Here is a 9,002-nt window from a genome sequence, read left to right as displayed (position 1 = left end):
TTATATGTTCCTACACCTCCACAGTACAATCTGCGATTGGGGGGGGAATACCCGTTACATATTTATATACTCATCTCACTGCTGTTAATACTTATTCAGCTGCTCTTTCCATCACCCTCCTCTGAGGGAAGGGTCTCACACTAGGCCGTGTGAGTCATTGTTATTTTATTTTATTTGATTCATCCATCACTAGTCATCCCTCCTAACCCCCCCCCTTCCCCTCCTCCTTCCCTCCCCATGCGAACATATTGTGTCTATCAATATATGCACTAATCACCTGTGTATATCACTGTCTCTTTTATTTTTTGAGATTAACACCTTGCGCTGACCGCCATCCTGTATCCAGATGCCGAGGAAAAGCAGCAAATGCTACAGGAGCGTCTGAGTACCCAGTTTGTTGCCACAGAGCCGCACGAGGCGCTGAAGGCCACACTGAGCATAACCAGAGCATTGCTGGAGGAGGAGCTTAGAGGCCAGGTAACTCTGTATGAGAGGGAGCAGGAGGCGGTCCAGAAACTGGAGCAGGAGCTGGAGGAGCAGAGAGGATGCTCCATCCCCAAAAGTCAGTACGCCCAGGAGAAAGAGGTGTGGAAAACTGGAGCTGTTGCGACCCTAGCGCCGAAATCGTCAGAGCTCCAAAATATGATGGAGACAGCGATGCAAACTCAGTGAGCACCGGGAAGAGGTAAAAAACATAAGAAGAGAACTGCAGGAAGCGCTCAAGAAACAGAGGTCTCTCGCTGATGAATTGAACTTGCAGCAAAACCTAAAAGTAGAGTTTGGAAAACTAGGGGAGCAGCCTACAAGGAACAGATATCTGGTTTACACCAGGCACTGGAAGCAGAATATGTGAAAATGAAAAACTTCAAAAAGAAAATGGAAGCGCACGGTACGCTAGGTGATAATGGCAAAAAGCAGGGTTGCAGACATGTCTAAGACGTGAATGTGCTCACAAGTAATATTTTTATATGATATACGGTGGAGGGTGTTTAGTCACCTTTTCACCCATCATAACCTAAATAATGTGTGGTGAAGACCTACCAGAGTCTTAAATTGCAAAGCCAGAACAACCAACCTCACACTGAGACACACAAGGTCGAAACAGTCAGTCTGTGAATGGGTTCACTGGCTTTGCATCTCATCACAGGCTATGTTTAAAAGCTGTGTTTAAAATAGCAAGCATTGGCTTAAGGGTTCCATGTAATAATAGCTGCAAGATAAAAGGTGGCACTGTGTGCTCATTTGCTTGTAATTTCCCAGAATCCCTTGCTGGAATGGAAGCAGTGTATGCTAGGTGATAATGGCGAAAAGCAGGGTTGCAGACCTGTCTAAGACATGTGAATGTGCTCACAAGTAATGTGTGTGTGTGTGTGGGGGGGTATCTGTACTGTGTTAGCCGATCTTAATAATCAAAAACAAATAGTCGATACCATTCTGTGGCTAACAAAATGCTTTTATTTGTGCAAACTTTTGAAAAAAACGTGATCTCTTTTTCGGGTGATGTTACAATTGATTAAGCAAAGACATTTTCTTTCAAACAGGAAAGCTAGGAGTGTTATCTCTGTGGGTGAAACCTAACCCCCCCACCCCCTGTGCAGTATGCAATTTATGACTTAAGGTGTTAAATGGTCCCTGAATGTTTGTGATGTGAGAGTAAGTGTGTATGTGTGTAAATCTTAATTTATAAAGTACCCACAGTGTATACAGCGCTTTACAAAATGTGTATGTAGAGGGGGGTGTATAACATGGTTTGGGTAGGTGTTGAAATGTAAGAGGGTGTTGCATTTCTGTGCATGTGTGTGGGTACTATGTGGTTGTGGCGAAAATGGGGGTAATCAGCGCATTAATAAAGGCAGTGGGCTAAGCTGGCTACCCCTATTTCGCGTTGGGGATGAAGGGGTTAATTCTATATGCATGGCTGTCCCCATTTTTCAGGCTAATCTCTACCTGCAGTGAAGTGCCTTTCTGTTGCTGTTTTAAAATGTACAGGCCGGATGCTATTTTTTTTGTCTGCCTGCCTTTGTAAGGCAGTAAGGACCAAATGTTATGCATACAGGAGCCCCCTGTTGGGATGAAAGATCCCAGATTCGTAAAGTGTCACTTAATCAGGATGTTTATGAGTAGCAGACCCTGTTACTCCTCCTGGATATTTCACACCTCGGGACCCAAACTCCAGACTTGCGTCCCCAGAAATGAATGGCCCCTTTTTACTTAGCAGTGCTACCAAGCTGCTTACTGAGCATGCTCAGAGATACCTGAGCTGGCTGTAGGACTGGCCCATGTGACCTGGCAGGTTCTGATAGGAGGAAGATAATTCCTTGCCAATGGGATGAGGCTAATGTATCCCTTCACAGGCCCTTGTCCTTAAAAAGGCCTGTACCCCTCATTCCTGTGTGATTCCTGTGTTATTGCTGTTGCTGTTACCTGATTTCTTCAAGTGGATAAGACCTAAGTACAGCGGCTACGATTCCAGAACGCAAGGGGTTAAAAACATCGCAACAAGGATACTTGCCCTGCTTCAGGATTTCGTTAGCCCTGGGGATTCCAGCAAATCCCAGAGAACCAGAAAAGACTTTGCACATTCACAGAAGGATTGGACTGGCTATTTATTTGGCAATTTGCAAAAGGACTAAATTTTAAAGGACAATCTTCTGGTGCTTGGGCACCTTTCTGGACATTATCCTCTTATTTCTCTACCCGTGAGTGTAATTATTAAGTTATTCTGCAGTTGTCGTGTGTTTGCCTATCAAGGGAATAAATCTCAGTTTATTTTGCTCAACCTGTTCTGCTCAATCAGGACCCACGAAATATAAATGTGTTATTAAGCGCGTCTCCCGTGACAAGCGTTTTAAAACTGGTGGCAGCAGTGGGATACTGATTGAGCCTATATTGCAGTGTTCTGTAATATAGTGAGGACCTTGTAGATTGCAAGCTCCTCAGACAAGTGGCAACTTACACACACTTCCAAAGAAGCACGAGATAATTCACTGGTCTCTGGACCTATACCCCAGTGGCACCATGAGTCCACGCTCAGGAAGGTTTTGTACCTGGAACCGGGCGCAGATAGTGGAGAGATGTGTGGGATACGGGTTCACGACAGACGGTCGTTCCAAGAGTCAGCTGGAGGAGGACTTAGAAGAATATGAGGACAGGATGGCCCGGCCAGCAGACAGTACTCAGCCCGGAGTGCAAGAGATCTCTCCAGCTCCGGGGCTGCAAGGACAGGGAAGGATGTCAGTGATCGCCTGGAAGAGAGTGGCGTTGTGCCAGGGGGTGCAGCAGGTGGATCAGTCGCTGCGGCGACTGGACTTGCTACCTCTGGACTCATTGCACTCCTCACCGCCTGGGGAGAAGGGCTTAGCTATGAACAGCGACTCGAGCTCCTGTCGACAGCGCTTGGAAGGCCCCCTCACTCCCACCTTGTCAGCGGGGAACAGGACGTTCCCAGAGTAACTGCTGTGGACGCAGCAGAGCCAGCAAATGAATATGTAACCAGCAGAGCCTTGGTGAGCAACGCAGCAGTCCCCAGAGAGGCAGCCATTCCAGCTAGAGGGGACCTGTCTGCACCTCAGCGGACTCCCAAACATACAGTGGGCAGCGACACGCCCTATACTGGGGAGTTCAAGCTTGAGAGACTTTGCTATCATTGCCACAAGGTGGGCCACATCCGGCCACATTGCCCGGACCGTGAGCGGTCTGGGGGACCCCATCAGGGGCAACGTTCACAAGCTGCAGGGCCAGTAACCCAGCTTGAGCTGGCCCACACAGAGGAACAGAGCACAGCCATGGAGCCACGACCAAGAGGGATGTCCCAGGCAGATGCTGCTTTTGTCACCTTGGAGCCAGCAGCAGTGAGCAGAGGATGTCCAAGTGCATCAGTCGAGATGCAGCCTGCTGATGTCCTGAGCAGGCACCCACGGAGGGTTACCTTTGGTGACCGGCAAGCAGGGAGCTTGCCAGATTTGGGTGCTGCTGTTATTCTGGTGCAGCCAGAAGATTTGCTCCCGGGCACCGGGATGCAAAGAACCATGCCTGATGGAGGGCTGCGGTCCTTACAGGGTGCCCAGATCATTTTGGATGGGGGTGCCAATCATGGCATGAGGGAGGTGGGGGTTTTGTCCAGGGAAACTGCTGAGGTGCGCCTTAGCAATAACCTGGAGCCTGTGATCTGTGTGGTTGCTGGGGAATTGCCTGCTGTTGCGGCGATTCCTAAGAGCCTGTCATCAGGAATCACAGCAGAATCAACCTCTGTCCCCCTGCATTTGGGACCAACGGTTCCAGTGGCCTCTGCGGAGACCAGACAGGTAAGCCAGACTACTGAGTCGCGACCAGTGACTGACTTACTGTTCCCTTTACCTGTTCCTGTTACCCCTGACTTAGAGACTAAGGGTGGGGGGTTAGAATTAGGGACAGCAGATAGGGATGCGGTGAAAGCTGACCCCAGCTTAGAAGGTATGGGACTGCGGGCGTCCGAGTCCTGGGAAAGCGGGGGGTCAGACCACAGGCTGTGGCACCACGGGCTCTGGGGTAGGGAGCCAGGTTCTACCGGGTTAGCCAGGGGCTGGACAGGTAGAAGACTGTTAGTGGGACCCAGGGAGGGTCGGCAGCAAGTGTTGCAGGTAGCCTTCCCCAGTCCACTAGTGGGGCATCAGGGGGTCACTCACATGAGAACCCAGCTGTTGCAGCCTTACTTCTGGCCGGAGGCCGCAGGGGCAGTGGCAGACTTTGGCCATCCCTGGGACGCCTGCCAGCCAGAGGGTAAAGCGGGTGATTATGTGCAGATGCTCCTGAACCTGTTACCAGGAATGGGGAACATGTTTCAGGAAGTAGCCCAGGCAGTGCCAGGCCTCTTAGGTAGGATAGGGTTTCCTAGGGGGGTCCTAGTTGAGCTAGGGGCCCTGGGAGGTAGGCAGGCAGGGGCAGAAGCTGGGGCTAGGGTAGAGCAGCCTAGGGTCCTGTTCTCAGACAAGCTGGGCAGGGCACATAGTACAGATGAGCCTGTGCTCCCAGGGGATCTGCATCCTCTGCATAAGAATACCTATGGAGTATCAGCAGAGGTGGCAGACAGGGTAGAGAGGAAGGCAAAGGGGGAGTCAGTCTTCAGCCTTCAGAATGGCCTCTGTGAGTTTTTCAGGGTGCCATTCAGGATGAGGAATGCTCTGGCTACCTCCCACTGCCTGGTCAAGAGGGCACCAGAGAGAGTGCAGAGGTATGTGGGGACATACAGGGAGAGGATATTTCGCTTCATGCAGATCTGTGGTTTGTCTCCAGGACAGGTAGCAGCAGTGCTAGCCAGGGTTAGGGAGACAGGGAGGACCAAAGTCGATCACATCCATATGCTCAAGGAGGACATAGCTCTGCCAGATCTCCTAGGGGAAGCTAGGCAGGAGGGTACCGTAGAGCAGGTTGAGATAGGGTCTCAGCTGAGTGTCAGGCAGAGGGCAGATGCCAGGGCTATGCTAGAGCAGTATAGGGCTCTGTTCACGGACAAGCCAGGGAGGACACACATCACTGAGCACCCAGTGCTTACAGGGGATCTGAGACCTCTGCATAAGCACGCTTATAGAGTGTCAGCAGAGGTGAAGGGCAGTATAGAGAGGGAGATGGAGGAGATGCTGGCCCTATGGGTAATTGTACCATCTCAGAGCCCTTGGGCTTGTCCGGTAGTCCTAGTGCCTAAGAAGGATGGGACCACCCGGTTCTGTGTGGACTACCGGCAGCTCAATGCAGGGACGGTTTCAGATGCCTACCCCATGCCCCGCATGGATGAGTTGCTGGATGAACTCGCGGGGGCAAGGTATCTGACCACTATGGATCTCAGTAAAGGGTACTGGCAGATCCCTTTGACCCAGGAGGCTAGGGAGAAGTCGGCGTTCATCACCCCAAGTGGCCTCTATGAGTTCTTAGTGATGCCATTTGGGATGAAGAATGCACCGGCTACCTTCCAACGCCTGGTCAATCGTTTGCTAGAGGGCATGCAAGGGGTTGCAAGGGCTTATCTGGATGATATTGCTGTGTTCAGTAACTCCTGGGAATCACACTTAATTCATGTAGCTGCGGTGCTAGCCAGGATTAGGGAGGCAGGTCTCACCTTAAAACCCACCAAGTGCTTAGTAGGGATGGCTGAAGTCTTATACCTAGGGCATAGGGTGGGTGGAGGTCACCTCAAGCCAGAACCAGCTAAGGTAGAGGCAGTAGTGCAGTGGCCCACTCCCAAAACCAAGAAGCAGGTCATGGCGTTTCTAGGCACCGCAGGCTACTACAGGAAGTTTGTTCCCCAGTATAGTGCCATTGCCAAACCCCTGACTGACTTGACCCAGAAGCGACAGTCTGCGCTGGTAGTCTGGTCTCCTGCCTGTGAAGATGCATTTCAGGCTTTGAAGACTGCCCTAGCCAGCGCTCCTATACTGGCCGCTCCAGATTATTCCAAAAAGTTTCTGGTGCAGACGGATGCCTCAGACTTCGGTATTGGGGCGGTGCTCAGCCAGGTGGGGGACGGGGGTAGTGAGCATCCCGTGGTTTACCTGAGCCGCAAGTTGCTGCCCAGAGAAGTGGCCTATGCCACTATTGAGAAGGAGTGTCTGGCCATAGTATGGGCTCTCAAGAAGTTACAGCCTTATCTCTATGGCAGACACTTCACTGTTATCACTGACCATAACCCCCTAAATTGGTTGCAGAGGGTGACGGGAGAGAATGCCAAGCTCTTGCGCTGGAGCCTGGCCTTGCAAGAATGTGACTTCACCATTCAGCACAAGAAAGGCAGTGAGCATGGGAACGCTGATGGCCTCTCCCGGCAGGACAATCCCCAAGACCTAATGACTTCAAAAACCCTCAGGTCAGCCCAACCACCAGAGGAGGTGGCCAGGGCAAACCTTGGGCTTTGAGTGGGGGAGATGTGGCGAAAATGGGGGTAATCAGCGCATTAATAAAGGCAGTGGGCTAAGCTGGTTACCCCTATTTCGTGTATGCTAGGTGATAATGGCGAAAAGCAGGGTTGCAGACCTGTCTAAGACATGTGAATGTGCTCACAAGTAATGTGTGTGTGTGTGTGGGGGGGTATCTGTACTGTGTTAGCCGATCTTAATAATCAAAAACAAATAGTCGATACCATTCTGTGGCTAACAAAATGCTTTTATTTGTGCAAACTTTTGAAAAAAACGTGATCTCTTTTTCGGGTGATGTTACAATTGATTAAGCAAAGACATTTTCTTTCAAACAGGAAAGCTAGGAGTGTTATCTCTGTGGGTGAAACCTAACCCCCCCACCCCCTGTGCAGTATGCAATTTATGACTTAAGGTGTTAAATGGTCCCTGAATGTTTGTGATGTGAGAGTAAGTGTGTATGTGTGTAAATCTTAATTTATAAAGTACCCACAGTGTATACAGCGCTTTACAAAATGTGTATGTAGAGGGGGGTGTATAACATGGTTTGGGTAGGTGTTGAAATGTAAGAGGGTGTTGCATTTCTGTGCATGTGTGTGGGTACTATGTGGTTGTGGCGAAAATGGGGGTAATCAGCGCATTAATAAAGGCAGTGGGCTAAGCTGGCTACCCCTATTTCGCGTTGGGGATGAAGGGGTTAATTCTATATGCATGGCTGTCCCCATTTTTCAGGCTAATCTCTACCTGCAGTGAAGTGCCTTTCTGTTGCTGTTTTAAAATGTACAGGCCGGATGCTATTTTTTTTGTCTGCCTGCCTTTGTAAGGCAGTAAGGACCAAATGTTATGCATACAGGAGCCCCCTGTTGGGATGAAAGATCCCAGATTCGTAAAGTGTCACTTAATCAGGATGTTTATGAGTAGCAGACCCTGTTACTCCTCCTGGATATTTCACACCTCGGGACCCAAACTCCAGACTTGCGTCCCCAGAAATGAGTGGCCCCTTTTTACTTAGCAGTGCTACCAAGCTGCTTACTGAGCATGCTCAGAGATACCTGAGCTGGCTGTAGGACTGGCCCATGTGACCTGGCAGGTTCTGATAGGAGGAAGATAATTCCTTGCCAATGGGATGAGGCTAATGTATCCCTTCACAGGCCCTTGTCCTTAAAAAGGCCTGTACCCCTCATTCCTGTGTGATTCCTGTGTTATTGCTGTTGCTGTTACCTGATTTCTTCAAGCGGATAAGACCTAAGTACAGCGGCTACGATTCCAGAACGCAAGGGGTTAAAAACATCGCAACAAGGATACTTGCCCTGCTTCAGGATTTCGTTAGCCCTGGGGATTCCAGCAAATCCCAGAGAACCAGAAAAGACTTTGCACATTCACAGAAGGATTGGACTGGCTATTTATTTGGCAATTTGCAAAAGGACTAAATTTTAAAGGACAATCTTCTGGTGCTTGGGCACCTTTCTGGACATTATCCTCTATTTCTCTACCCGTGAGTGTAATTATTAAGTTATTCTGCAGTTGTCGTGTGTTTGCCTATCAAGGGAATAAATCTCAGTTTATTTTGCTCAACCTGTTCTGCTCAATCAGGACCCACGAAATATAAATGTGTTATTAAGCGCGTCTCCCGTGACAGTGGTATAAAAGGAATAGAATTACATTGTACATTTTGTATGTGTGAGAGGCAGGTGTGTGTTCATTCATACAAGGCAGTAGTCATAGATATGGGTCTTAGCACTCGTGGGAAGAGAGTTCTCTATGCAGTGGCTCATGAAGCTGCGGTCTCGGTTTAGGCCACTGGTGAGTTTCCCAAATAGTTTAATAAATTTGTATTCGTGCAACTGTCTCTTTTTCGGTGTTCAGAGATTACCTTTGAGTATGGCCACCTTCAGGTCATTCATTTTATGGCCAGAGTCAGAGAAATGTTAAACGACAGCACTGTCTCTTATTCCGCGTGTGATGCTGCGGCGGTGCAGATTCATTCTCTTGTTTAGCCCCTATCCCATCTCACCTATGTAGTAGCAGCCCCTTGGGCTTTTCATGCACATGATGAGGTACTTGACATTGCTGGAGGAACAGCTGAACCTTCCTTTGACTTTGTACTCCAGATTTCTGTGT

Source organism: Ascaphus truei, chromosome 2 (assembly GCF_040206685.1).
Source record: "Ascaphus truei isolate aAscTru1 chromosome 2, aAscTru1.hap1, whole genome shotgun sequence".
Classification (NCBI taxonomy): domain Eukaryota; kingdom Metazoa; phylum Chordata; class Amphibia; order Anura; family Ascaphidae; genus Ascaphus; species Ascaphus truei.
The sequence above is the reverse complement of the archived record's forward strand: the minus strand, read 5'-3'. Positions refer to the sequence as shown.